This window comes from Ambystoma mexicanum, chromosome 5q (genome assembly GCF_040938575.1).
Source record: "Ambystoma mexicanum isolate Mex_15411 chromosome 5q, UKY_AmexF1_1, whole genome shotgun sequence".
NCBI classification, from domain to species: domain Eukaryota; kingdom Metazoa; phylum Chordata; class Amphibia; order Caudata; family Ambystomatidae; genus Ambystoma; species Ambystoma mexicanum.
The window spans coordinates 419,714,117-419,728,346 of record NC_090933.1 but is presented as its reverse complement, the minus strand read 5'-3'; the positions used below and the strand labels follow the sequence as shown (position 1 = coordinate 419,728,346).

Here is a 14,230-nt window from a genome sequence, read left to right as displayed (position 1 = left end):
ATATAGCACAGGAACATGAGTAGCAATATGACGCTGAGTCTTATTAAGACCGGGTGCACGGTAGCAAAATGAGCAATATAGCACAGGAACATGAGTAGCAATATGACGCAAAGTCTTATTAAGACAGGGTGCACGGTAGCAAAACGAGCAATATAGCATAGCAACATGAGGAGCCATATGACGCTGAGTCTTCTTAAGACCTGGTGCATGGTAGCAAAACGAGCAATATAGCACAGGAACATGAGTAGCAATATGACGCTAAGCCTTATTAAGACCGGGTGCACGGTAGCAAAACGAGCAATATAGCACAGGAACATGAGTAGCAATATGATGCTGAGTCTTATTAAGACAGGGCGCACGGTAGTAAAACGAGCAATATAGCATAGCAACATGAGGAGCAATATGGCGCTGGGTCTTATTAACACCGGGTGCACGGTAGCAAAATGAGCAATATAGCACAGGAACATGAGTAGCAATATGACACTAAGTCTTATTAAGACCGGGTGCACGGTAGCAAAACGAGCAATATAGCACAGGAACATGAGTAGCAATATGACGCTAAGTCTTATTAAGACCGGGTGCACGGTAGCAAAACGAGCAATATAGCATAGCAACATGAGGAGCAATATGACGCTAAGTCTTATTAAGACAGGGTGCACGGTAGCAAAACGAGCAATATAGCACAGGAACATGAGTAGCAATATGACGCTAAGTCTTATTAAGACCGGGTGCACGGTAGCAAAACGAGCAATATAGCATAGCAACATGAGGAGCAATATGACGCTGAGTCTTCTTAAGACCCGGTGCATGGTAGCAAAACGAGCAATATAGCGCGGGAACATGAGTAGCAATATGACGCTAAGTCTTATTAAGACCGGGTGCACGGTAGCAAAACGAGCAATATAGCATAGCAACATGAGGAGCAATATGACGCTGAGTCTTCTTAAGACCCGGTGCATGGTAGCAAAATGAGCAATATAGCACAGGAACATGAGTAGCAATATGACGCTAAGTCTTATTAAAGGAGAGTTCCGGGACTTTTTTTTTTATTGTCCCTACGGTTCGGCCATGTGTTTTTAAGCATAACTCGGTAGATCGTAGAAAACTTTCCTATGGATCTTACCCGACTTTTCGTCCATTAACGCACTCGAAATCAGCCGCCATTTTCTGATAATCCTATCATTTCCCCCCATCGACCTGGCTCACCTGCTTTTGCGGCACTAAATCAAATCCCCCGCCCCTGAAACAGATTTTATCAAAACATTAATATTCCCCGCCTCTATCCGTGACGTGACTGTGCTGCGTAGGCAAACGCGCCCAGGCGTCTTCTACGCGACTCCACACAGAACCCGGAAATCAACACAGATCAGCTCACAACACAGCGCGCCACAATTCGGAATATGAAACTGTACTTTTAAATCAAACCGCAAGATTGTAAATTTGGTAAAGTACATTTATTTGACATCAAATGTTTAGAGAATATTCAGCGATTTTCATTTTTATTTGCTCACGTTCCAAAAAGTTCGTTTTGAGGCACGCGATGTTCCTTTGCTGTACACAGGGTCTTAGATCATCTCACAATACAGCGCCACAATTTGGAATATGAAACTGTGGTTTAAAAGCAAACTGCAAGATTGTACATTTGGCAAAGTACATTTATTGGACATCAAATTTTTAGAGAATATTCAGCGATTTGCATTTTTCTTTGCTCTCGATCCAAAATAGTTCGTCTTGAGGCAAGCGATGTTCGTGTGCAGTACACAGGGTGTTGGTTTACGATAAAATAAGCTCTTCGGTCGCACTGATAATCGCATGGCTGTTCCAACAACGAGGCACTAGGCCACCACAACGGTCTGTATGTTGCATCTAGCCATTAGTACCGCGTAAGGGCATACTTGTACTTGGCGATCGTCCCACAAAATGGTCAGGGTGCTAACGTTGTTCACGCGGAGAAGCAATTGGCGATTATAGAAGCCATCCGCCGGTGTCTGGTACTCGTGACACAGACAATAATGGATGAAGTACCTGTTTGAAAAACATAAAAAATGAAATTAGTCTCACCATCAGATCTTTATTAAAATTATTCATTTTATATATTAGGTCGGGAAATTATTTCATAGCTAGGACAGTGCAACTGGGTTTTATACGTCAAGGGGGGGCTGAAGGATACTGAGACAGTCCCCCAGTGCAGGGGTTGACAGGGAGTGCAGGTGGAGAGTGGAAGGGCCCAGGACCGAGATCGCAGACAGTGGACCAGTTGTAGCAGGGGAGAGGGAGAGAGAAAGCAGAAGCAAAGAGGAAGGTTTTGAGGTGCTTCCGTAAAAGGAGACGGTTCTAGTGCGCGGTAAGCTACTGTATAGTAATTAAATTGCGGTATAAACTCATCTAAAGAGTTACTTACATTATATTTGCATTTTCCATTGTGTCTGTGCGTAGGGCAGCCCCGAAATACCACTCCTTCTATGCCGACGTTATTTCTTCTAATGAACGAACATGAAATGGCTTTCGTTTCTGAAATTATATTCATTATCGTTTCTTACGTGGTCCCGGCCTGTCAAGGTCAAATAACAATAGAACCTTATACTGAGTCGTGGGCCATTCTGGCACCCGAGAAAAAATCAAAGCAGCTGACCTTCACTTTGAACGAGCGCACATTCCTAGTTAGCTACATTCAGTGTAAGGCCATCTCACAGGACTTGAAATTTACACTCCATCTTTGCATTTTGTCTGGAGTGCTTTGCAGCCCCACAGAACCATAAATACGGAGACATTCTATATTTTTTGAAAAATGATTTATATTACTGTTTGGTTTAATTTAATGCGCAAATGAACAAGGTTGGATAGATACACATATTCAATGGGCCTGCGACATGAGGAGACTCGAGAGAACAGACAATCAAATTACAATCATTTAAACCGTGATGTGTATTTCTCAATGAGCTCTTCTTTAGGTGGACATGGAACAGAGGCAATGTTGCGTGGCAATGCAGTTGTCCCCTGCACAGGTTCGTTCACAACTCCATTTATGTGCCTATCTAGGACGTCAACAATAAGTCTCTCAATAAACTCATATTGCATATCCTCAAACACTGGTTTGATCACCCATTGTTTACTTCTTTTAGTGAAGGCCTTATTGTAGCGAAGCGTCCCTAAAGTTCCGGTCGTCCTACTTTGTTGACGGCCAACATTATGGTTATGTGCCAAGACCACTAAAAGAGTCCGATTTATCATGCCCTCCATGCCAAAATGCAATCGTTTTGGCCTGTACTTTAGGCACATATTGTGGAACACCTCCAAATCTTCCGTGCCTCCTCTGTGGACAAATGGCCATGTTCACAATTGTGGAAATGTTGGTTCGTGTTCCATCGGTGAACGTTTGTACAGTGTAGCATTACTGACCGCCATTTTTCCAGTAGAATTTCCAACGACCCTCCACATGTTTTTGAGCTCCACCAAAGATGGTTGCTGATTGACTTGGACCACTGTGAAATACCTTACATATCTTTTTTTTTACCTGCAGCCGACAATTTTTTATTGATTGTTTTTGCAAGATGCCAAACGTCAAATTGGTGATTTATATTTTTGTACTCTTCTCTCATTGTCTTGGCAATTGAAACGTGTCGGTCCGTGGCTATCAGGTCGATCACCATTCCCCGCGATTGTAGTTCTTGCAATGATGCTACAAAGCCAACTTTCTCCATGGCCACTGAGGATGTACTTTGTGACACCTGCACGACCACTGAACTCACAATTTTCTTACTTTCCATGTCCTGAAAGTGGTAGGTGCAGTACTTGGCTGAAAATCCTGGGCTGTCGCACTGTCCATCACCGGCTAGCCTGAACCGTTTGCCCGCGAATGTACTATCAATAGACATTTTTTCCATTCTCCAAGCTTCGCTAATGGCTGGAAATAGATAATCGGTTTGGTATTTGTAGAACTGAGTTTTCGCAATGAAATGGATTCCCACAAACTGAAAGAAAGACTCTAGTTTTTTTAAACTTGAACCACTAAAAAGTGCAGCCGCTGCACAAAGTAGATTGCCTGCTGGCAGTTGTCCCAGCATAGGTTGTGCAGACCATGAGAAAGGATGATATTTTGTACAGGTGGCATGTATTTTAAGGTTAGTGCCTCGAATTGCACGAGTCACATTAATCAATGGCTCCCCACATACTTCCCCACCAACCGAATGCCCACATTTCATCCGAATAATAATATCAATCAAACAACTATCGAATACAATGAATTTGGCCTCTTTCCTTAAACTGTCACTCTGCATCCCAGCTGGTTCGGCCTGTAACGTTGAGGACATGTCACTCACATGAAAGGTAGAATCTCTGATATCGTCTTCCGCTATGTTCAGTGATATTGATGGTGTTTCATTGTCGTCCACTTCATTCTCTTCCATTGCAACATCTGTTCCTTCTCCGGCGATGGGTGAATAAAACAATTTCTTCAACTTTCTCGCGGTCTTAGTTTTCGCGGGTGTGGATTCTGTGAATTGATCTCCGACTGCATCCGAACTACCAGGAGGACATTCACTATCAATGGCTGGTGGTGGTATAGCTCAGTTGTCAATCACTTCATATTCTTCCCATTGGCACGATGCATCTCCAGTCTCAAGTCCCTGCCAAAAGGTTTGACAAGCAACATCTCTCGTTCGCTTCACTGTCTGTGTAGATCTAGTTCGTACACCCACTCGCAACTAGAGGACAGATTGGAAAAGGGATGTTCAGTTTAAACACAACTTACAGTATTGAACTATTAACAGTGAAAAACAACATAATATAGTGACCAGGACACTAACCTTCTTTTGCTTTCTTTTCTTTGAAACTTTCTTGCCTCGAACTTCAACATCAGGACGCTGTTGCTCCGACTCGTGTGTGCATGTCTCCACTTCCTCTTGCGCTGCAACGACTATATTTTCCTGATAAGCACATCCATCACGCACTGACGCTCCATCGACTCCCTGAAACATAGAACTTTCATTAGTATGTATAATAATATCGAAAACACAAAATGTACTTGGGGACCAATACCCACGTACATCTCGATAGCAAAACACGAATGAACGCTTTGTGTAGAACATTCAAATGACAATTATTCACGCATTGTTGATCTAGTTAGATGGAACTGTCAAGATCCATACCTCGGGCTCCTCATAGACTTCCATTGATGATATTATTGAAGATGATGCTTCAGTGACTCCCTGAAACACAGTAATTGCATTAGTATGGTTTTCTATTTTGATAAAAAGAACAGAAACTTTGTGCAGGCGTGAACGGCTCATCTAAATAGACCTGCACAAACGATCAGTTGTCTAAAATAAATAATGGATATGTAAATATGATTCGATTTGCTCGATCGTTGGAAGTGTCACCACCCAGAGATCTGCATCAACTACTAGGGGTGATGTTCTTGTAGAAGAAGCTCCGTCATCTCCCTGAAACATAGTACTTGCGTTAATAAAGAAGGAAGTATAGCGGATGTAATCACGTCATATGATTTCGCTTGATCGAACTGTCAGTATCCATACCTCGAAATGCATAAGAACATCAAGGGACGATGTAACTGCGGTGCACACTTCTGCAAGCTGTTGCGCCGACCCGTAACTGCACGCTCCCCCTTCTTCTTGGACTAATGCTCCATCGACTCCCCGAAACATAGGACTTTCATTAGTAATGAACACAATATTGAAAAAAGAAGACACATAGGAGGGCGACGACAGAAGGACATATCAATGGCTAAAAACGAAAGAAACATTGTGTGTAACAATCACGCTACAAGAATGCAAGATCTGATGATCTCCATCGATGGAACTGTCCTGAAACGTACCTCGAGCATCTGAGTGACATCAACGGTAGTCGTCAATACGTTGGACTCCTCAGCATCTCCCTGAAAGACAGTACTTGCATTATTTTGGATAACAATAATTATAACTGGGGGCGTGGCTTGGACGCCATGTGAAAGGACGTGCCTGAACGGGAGCTCCCGCTGATCCGAACATTATCCGGCTGAATCCGCGCAACGGCCGCTACGATGTGGCATAGACGGTGATGACTGTAAATGCGAAGCTCGGCTGCACATGTGGATGCATTTTCATACGGGATTGTGCAGCGCTTGTGTCCCCAGGAGCCGCGTGAAGTTTTTGGGCCGGAGCTTCGCCGGCAGACAAAATGGCTGCCGCCGCTTGATGTTGGGACAAAGGATCGGGGACCGGATTCTGGAGGCGACTCCCTCAGTTCACGTTCAGCGCGATCCAGCGAAAGCAAGCTTGACTGGAGGTAGCCGAAACTGTGTGGCGACGGGGGGACATAGTGCCCCCAGGCTTGGGGCCTAAGCGAGATCGAAGGGACGCTCCTGATCGAAGATATGACGAGCAAGCTCCTGAGGGCGAAGAATAAACAGCCCACGCTCGACGAATTTGCCAAGACATCGCCTGGCACCGAGGGGACCAGGAGCAAAGAAAAGGCCCAGCCCAAGGAGATGGCCGCAGGAGGAACGAACCAGGAGGTCCTGGCGGCGATCGCAGATCTGAAGGCGACATGGGAGACCAAACTCCAACTTGCGGTGGCCGAATTGAAAACTGCGATGGAACTTCAGGTCGGGGCGGTACAGGAGGACGTGAACCTCCTGAGGCAAGATGTGCGAACCCTGGCCGAGCGCACAGAGACCCTGGAGAAGGAGATGGGCCCGACTGTGGCGGAATGCACCGCGCACAAACGAGAGATCCATGCCCTGGTGCAGAGGGTAGGCAACCTGGAAAGCAGGGCTGAAGAGGCAGAAGGTCGGGCCCGCAGAAACAACATCCGTATTGTGGGCCTACCGGAGGGAGCTGAGGGCCAGAACCCCACAGATTTTATTGAGACTTTGCTGCTGCAGGAGATCACCGGAGGTGCCCTAACGCAGGGATTTGCAGTGGAGAGGGCACACAGGGCCCTGATCAGAAGGCCACCGCCGGGTAATCCGCCTAGGCCCGTGATCGCCAAGATCCTCAACTACAAAGACCGGGAGAAGATTCTGGAACATTTTCGTAAAGGGGGCACCATACGGCGAGGGGAGGCAACCATCTCTGCTTACCCCGACTACACTCTACAAGTGCAGCGCAGTCGGATGAACTTTGGGGCGGTCAAAAGGCGCCTGCGGACGGCCGGTTTCAAGTATATGTTACTCTACCCAGCCAAACTTAAGGTCTTCTTCAAGGCTAAGACGCTGTTTTTCGACACCCCGGAGGAGGCCATGGAATGGCTCGATGCGCAGAACTGCCCTCAGGAGCCTGATGAGCAGATGGCGGACGGAGCAGGGAGAGCTAAGTGAAACAGTGGGCCTGGCGGACTTTGAACATTTGGACTGGAATATAGTCTTTGCCACTTTGTGATGGGGATGCATTTTTTAACTGTTTCGAACATGGTCCGCGAGCGCGGATATAAATGTGTAGGGGGCAACCGAGGGCCGTTTTATTCGTACCCCAGTGTGTGGTTAGGTTAGTCACTGTGTGGGGTGTGACACCCTGTCGGGTTCTCTGCGGGGGCTTCCGTAGAGAACCGAACACGGGGATGCCTGAGATCCAGGGATGGAGCTGGGCGGTTGGTTGGGTTAGGGGGGTGGGGGGTGTTAGTTGTTATGTGAGCCTGGGGAAGAAACTGAGAAGGGATGTAGTCGGGACTGGGGGGAGGCGATCAGACCAGAGGGGGAAGTGGGAGCTACGGATAAATCATGGGAGACCTTAAGGTATTGACATGGAATGTTAGAGGGTTGAATAGCTACCTGAAGCGTAATAAGGTCATGTTGTATTTGAAGAGGCAGAGGATAGACGTGGCCTTGTTACAGGAGACGCATTTGACACGGGATAAACTTGAAATGGTGCGGAGAAAATGGAGGGGGACAGTGGTTGGATCCACATTCTCTGCGTATGCCAGGGGTGTGCTGGTTTGGGTTGCACCACATGTCCCGTTCAAGCTCTTGGGGGAGGTTGTGGAGTCGGACGGGCGGCTGGCCATGGTTCGGGGGATTGTGGAAGGTAGAGTTGTCTGTATCATAAACACTTATGCGCCCAACCAGGACACAGCGACTTACTTCAAGACACTGTGCGCGAGACTCGGTGAAGGGATGGGGAGCACAGTAATCTGGGGTGGAGACTTTAATTGTGTGCTTAACCCCAGGGAGGACAGGTCGGATGACAAAATGGTTAGGCCCAGCCCAGCGGCCAAGGTGTTGCAGTCGCTGCTAGCGGATCTAGGCCTGGTGGACGTGTGGAGAGCGAGACACCCGGGTGGGAGGCAGTATTCGCACTATTCGGCTCCGCACCAACTGCACACGAGGCTCGACTACTTTTTTGCCACTCCAGACATTCTTACGGAGTGTGAACAGATTGACTACAGGGCGAGGGTCCTCTCGGACCACTCGCCCCTAATCATGCATTGGCGGCTGCGCCCCCCACGTGCACGGATTCCAACATGGCGCCTTCGGGCGGAAGCGCTACGGGATCCGGTATTCAAGGAGGACATGAGGGAGGAGATAGTCGCGTACTTTGAATCGAACACAGGGAGTGTCAAATCGGCTGGTACTTTGTGGGAGGCTTTTAAGGTGGTGATGAGGGGAGTTGCTATCGCGAAGTCCAAGGGATTAATGGGCGGAATCCTGACCGACCTGCGAGAGGCCGAGATCGAGCTGGAAAAAGAATTGGAGAAGGGTGGGACCGATGTGGAAGTAGTTACTGAGCTGCAGCAGCGGTGCTCTGGGCATTGGGACAGACTTTGTAACCTGAATTATACGAAGTACATTGAGAGGTTGCATGCGGGTGGGGACAAGACAGGCAGGCTCCTCGCTTGGCTATACAAGAGCGAAACCCCTAGGGCTCCGATCCGATCGGTCATCACTGAAGGGGGTGCGGAGATCGATACGCAAGAAGGGGTAAATGGGGCATTCGCAGAATACTACCAAACATTGTATGAAGATCGGGAAGGGGGGAGCCGAGAGGAGATAGATGAAGTACTCGGGGATATAGGCCTGCCCAGAATCAGCGATGTAGAGCGAGAGGAGATGGATGCTCCGATCACTCTGGAAGAGCTCAGAGAAATAGTGCGACAGCTGCCCACTTGCAAGGCCCCGGGGGCGGACGGGTTCCCCAGCGAGTTTTATAAGGTGTATGGGGAGGAGGTACTCCCACCCATGCTGGACATGTTTAATGAGGCGTTTGAGCTGGGACAGCTACCAGAATCGCTCAGGGAAGCGGTCATAGTGCCACTCCCCAAGCACAATACACCGGGACACGGTTGTGGCTCCTATCGACCCTTGTCAATGCTGAACCAGGACAGCAAGATCCTAACAGCTGTCTTGGCGGCTAGAATGAGGAGAGTGATAGGCAAGCTGATTCACCCTGACCAGACGGGCTATGTCCCGGACAGGAATATTACCCACAACCACAGACGCCTACACAGAGTGGTCGAATGGGGATGTAGCAAAGACGGCGAAATGGCGATAGTGGCGCTGGATGCGGTCAAGGCGTTCGACTCTGTTCGTTGGCCGTGGCTGTTGGCGGCACTGGATCACTTCGGAATGGGGCCAGGGTACAGGAGGTGGGCCGAATTATTATATAGCGCGCCTCTAGCCAGAGTTCGTACGGGGGCAGTAGTGTCGGACAGGTGGCAGTTAGGTAGAGGCACCAGGCAGGGATGTCCTTGGTCCCCAATGTTGTACATCCTGGCCCTTGAGCCCTTGGCAATTTACCTTCGGCAACAGTATGACCCGGTGGGCATAGAGGTGGGGGGGGAGAGCCATCTGATATCCCTGTATGCCGACGATATGCTGTTGTACCTCCAATACCCTGAAGAGAACTTGCAATATGTCTTGGAGGTGATGGAGAGGTTTGCTTGGCTTTCTGGTATAGCGGTCAACCCTCGGAAATCCACTCTGTTCCCGCTGGGCGGCTATGTGGGGATACCGGCTGAGAGGTTGCCAGTATTGCGAATCCCATGGGCGACAAGCACCTTTCGGTACCTTGGCATAGACGTATATCACACGACCGGGGAGGAACACAGGCACAATACTGAATTGGCAGTGGGGAGGATTGAGAAGTGCATGAGGTTTTGGGAGAAACTACCCTTGGCGATGATGGGCCGGGGTGCCATGCTTAAGATGGTCGTGCTACCTAGGCTGCTGCATTATTTCAATAACATTCCATACATGATACCCAAGGGGTTTTTTGCTAGACTACATGGGGTATGTAGAGATTTCTTATGGCAGGGCACCCGTAACAGGGTCGCATTGTGGAAATTGCAGAAGGCTTATGAGAAAGGCGGCGTGAGGCTGCCGAACTTTGAGGCCTACTACGTGGCAGCGCAGCTGCAGTACGTGGCCAAGTGGCTTTCGGACGACGAAACCCAGGAACATAGACTGTTGGGAAAGGACTGCTCCCCCTTCTACCTGCGAGAGATTATTTGGGTATCCAGCACATGGATGAGGGGGCGTCCTAAGATGCTAGCGTTGGGCAGGAACATGTGGCGAAGAGCCTGCCGGATGATGGGAGATCCCCTGCCGTGCATGCCGCAGCTGCCGCTGGTGGCCTTGGCAGGGGGAGACGGACAGCTTAGGGCTATCCTGCGAACATACTGGGAGTCAGTGGGGCTGGTCACTTTGGGGGACATTTGGCAGGAGGGGGCCTTGGCGGAGTTCGCAGATCTGGAGGCGGGGGCGGGGCTGCATGCGGGGCAATACATGACGTTCCACAGAGTGGTCGGAGAGGTCCGGAGCACTTGGCCCGAGACCGTATTGGCCGACGAGCCGGATGCGACGCTGGAGATCATGTATGACGCATCCGAGGGCGGGCATGAGGTCTCCAGGCTGTACGAGATGCTGATGACAAAGGTTGGGAAGGATTTGGGGTACCTGAGGTTGGAATGGGAAACAGAGATGGGGGCCCCGATGGCGGATGGGCAGTGGGAGCGCGCCCTGGGGTACCACAAAAAAGTATCGAGGAATGCCAGGTTTAAACAGATACAACTATATATCACGCATAGGGCATACATGACCCCCCTGAGAATTTCCAGATTTCGAGACGCTGGACGCCAGGCGTGTCCTAAGTGTAACACAGAGAACGCTGATATGATTCACATGTTCTGGGCCTGCCCTGTGATTGCAACCTATTGGGGTGAAGTGGCGCAGAAGCTGGCAGGGAGGGGCATTGTACTTAGGATAGATTCGGCCTGGGCCTGTTTGCTTGGAGGGTACCCCAGGGCGCGCAAGCTTCGGCACGTGGAGAAGCTTAAAGATTTGGCTTATACACTTGCCAAACGCAGAATAGCCATGGGATGGAAGAATTGTCAGAGGCCACGGGTGGAGGTATGGTGGCGTGACCTCCAGAAATGGGCTGCCGCCGAGACGACAGCATGGTGGGAGGCCAGCAGGGCGGGAGGGGAGGAAGAGGTGAGCTCCCTCACGGCATGGAAGGTGCTATTGGCTGAACTGTTTAGTACGGGTCGACCTCGGCTGGATCTGAGAGCGACGGAACCCCACCACACGGAACGGACAATGATGGTGGACACCCTACAGGCTCATAGGGGGGAGGGAAGGGGATTGTTAAGTTAATTTCGTTCTGTTTTTTCTTTTTTTTCTTTTTCATATTTGTTGTTTGGCCTTTGTTGTGGCTTGATGTGTTCTATTTATGTTCTGTTACACTGTGTGGTCGTTATAAAATAAAATACATTTTAAAAAAAAAAACAATAATTATAACTGAAAACAAAGACTAGAGGACGAGTACAAGGGTGTACCATTAGGTAAAATAATTACACGATAAATTAAAACTATTGATTTACATGCCTAAAACAAGTCAGTGGCAGAATAGCCAAGTAAGATTACCCGATAGGCGCTTGAAGTGGCTGATGACTGCAATAACGACACGGATGGAGAATCTTCCGCCTTCATATTGAGTGGATACATAAATGGGGAAATTATTGTTAGCTAATGCTACACACTACCGCAAGGCCGAGAGATAAATACATAAACTTGACTCACCAGTGGAGGGATGTGGACGAATAGAGTGGGAATAGCGGTTGAGAGCAATTTTCGCCTCGCTCGCGGTGTGTTCTTCTTTATTAGCAATGATGTGGAGTACATGTCTGAGCTAAAGTGCCTGCTGCAGATGCGGTATCGATCACCCCTCTTGTCCGCAAAGACTTCTAGGATTCTACTTTCAAGCTCAGACGGTGGATATCCGCAATATCGGACCCATTCTCTTATCTGATCTATTGTCTTAGGGAAAACATGCATTATAATACCTTCAGATTTATTATGGGTCTTCGAAGGGCAACCGCCAATGGAACAGGCAGGCATTGTGGAAAATTCTGAAAAGTAAAGATCAACAATTCTCTATGAATACCAATGTGTTAAAAAATTAAATGACACATAAAAGGTTCAATGCAAGGTTCGTTTTGGTTCTTGGAACTATACACGTTATTCACATGCGGATAAGTATTTGAATAACTTTAAAAAAATTGAAAAATAATTTGACTAAACTCAGAACATGTGACTAGTTACTTGCATGTACTGTCTTGAACGAAAAGAAATTGCACGCAAAATGATTATGGTACATGGCCTTACCTTGACGAACAAACAGTTAGATGCAGGGATCAGAGTAGTTTCTTGTCGTAGAACAGGGAGCAGTTCACAGGTTGCAAACTGACGAGTTTCCTCGAAGTGGTCACGGAAGTTCACAGAGACGAAGAGCAGATAACCAGCACCTTCACGGGTTGACTAGCAAAGCGCAAAGTAGTTCTCATTAGAAATATGAAGTGGGTTATAAAGAATTCGAAACAGGGGTGTGTTTGTGAATGAATGACGTGTATATGTCGTGGCATTATGCGGTTTGCAGGGGGCCGTCCAGCGTGAGGGGGGATGCTTGGCAGGAGACACGGGGTCTGGAGGTAGACATGGGAACAACAACCCATGCTCTATAGACCACTTTGAAGTGTACATGGTCTTTGGCACCTCTTGGCCTTTATCGCTCCCTGACAGCTCCACTTGCCAGCGCAAGTACCCCGGTGCGAACTGCCTTTGATAGGGCCGGGGGGTGGATTGGGGCGGTGGTCGTGCAGACAAGACTCGTTTGCCGCAGGGCCTCACCAAGGAGAGGCCATCTAACTGCATGTAAGAGGCAGGCTGCAGGATGCTGGCCGGAGACATGTGGTGTGACAAGACAAGGCACAGGAAGACTATTCAATGGAGACACACTAGATTCATTTAAAAAATCCAAACAACCATTGTTAAAATATATGTTGGGTTTTATTTTAGATCTTAATTTCAATTGAACATAAATAATAAACATTACACATTGTAAAGATCCGGTTGCAGCACATCCAGGGAAAATCCGCGGTATTGTCCACTGTCGCTGGGGAAATGTTGTCTAATGGCAAGTACCGCACAGGCAGGTATTACTCTCCGAACGCGGTGTCCGAGCCTCCCGTGAAGCCACCAAGTGAAGCAACGATAGGCCACCAGCCTGTACCACCTGTGAAAATGAAAGATGCAAACTGTATTAAAATGACAAAACTTTCTTATCACTGTCTATTCAGGTAAAAAATGTCATTCTGCTTTGAAAAAAATTCTATCTAGAAAATGCACAATATGGAACCAGTTTACATGCATTCGAATGATATGTAGATGTAATTTTATATGTGGGAGACGACCATGACATAGTAGTGGCATCACTGACATCAAAACCAGAGTATACTTACTCGTTACTCGGATTACGCGGACGAACAGTGCCGCAAAGTTCGTGCATAAGCACCATCATCATCCTCAACACGGTCCGTGAGAGGCAGGCTTCCCTGAACTCTGGCAGCTCGGTGATGCATTGCGGACTTGGCTCGCCTTCTGAAATGTAGGCCAAGCACCCGGAATTTTCACGGCAGCAGCAGTTCTCCTCCTCAGTTGGCATTAGCTCGCACCGATTGCACGTGCACCAGGTGGAGACGCCGTCCATGCGACATGGTCCAGGCTCTTCATTCGTTGACTGGTCCTCCCAACTGCCGTCCGAATCCCCATCGTTTTCGCGTGCTTGCCTTTCCAGTAGTTCTTCCTCGGTGTACTCGGGCTCGTACATATACGGCATTATTGTAGCCATTGTGTGGTAAAGAAAGTAAAATAATTTACAGGTGTTCACAAGGCCTAGAAGCGGCGAAGGTAGCTGACCAGAGCACAGAAACGAGTCACAGAATACTCAAAGTAACACAGAGA

General features: G+C 48.3%; 1 protein-coding gene across 2 annotated transcripts in view; it reads right to left on the bottom strand.

Moving 5' to 3' along the window:
• The window catches only part of LAMA3 (laminin subunit alpha 3), a 1,348,901-nt gene that overhangs the window by 415,357 nt on the left and 919,314 nt on the right, over positions 1-14,230 (bottom strand). The gene's annotated exons all lie outside the window — the stretch shown is intronic.